Below are 568 nucleotides of genomic sequence, written 5' to 3'. Positions count from 1 at the left end.
AAACTACAGCACCTACTCCAACCTAAAACGACACCGTTTTGAGATCAAAATTATATATTTTTTTCTTTAAAAAAAAAAGAAAAAAAGAAAATGCAAAATATTAAAAATATTAAAAAACTTGAAAAAAAAATTACACCCCAGCCCAAAACGGTGTCATTTTGGGCATTAAATTTTTTTTTTTTTTTTTTTATAGAAAAAGGTAAGAATAGAGACACTCCCCTTGGCCGCCAAAAAATGGGGTGGCCAAATTCACCCCATTTTTTTGCCAAGGGGGTGTCTCCTAACATGGCCGGGTTCTGAGGGTTCGACCCACCCCATGGGCTGCTGGGTGGTCCGCCATCCCAAAAGGTCTAAAAAAAAAAACAAAACAAAAACAAAAACAAACAAACAAACAACAACAACAAAATGAGTTTTGGGATGGGTTTGGGCTTTTGGGGGTGGCCGGACCACTCGCAGTGGCTTGAGGGTGGTTTCGGCAACCCCCATACCGGCCGTAGGGGGTGGCCGAAACCACCCCCAGGCCCTTGGGGGTGGTCTGGCCACCACCAAAAGCCCCAAAGCCATTCCC

Source organism: Corylus avellana, chromosome ca2, assembly GCF_901000735.1.
Source record: "Corylus avellana chromosome ca2, CavTom2PMs-1.0".
NCBI classification, from domain to species: domain Eukaryota; kingdom Viridiplantae; phylum Streptophyta; class Magnoliopsida; order Fagales; family Betulaceae; genus Corylus; species Corylus avellana.
The sequence above is the reverse complement of the archived record's forward strand: the minus strand, read 5'-3'. Positions refer to the sequence as shown.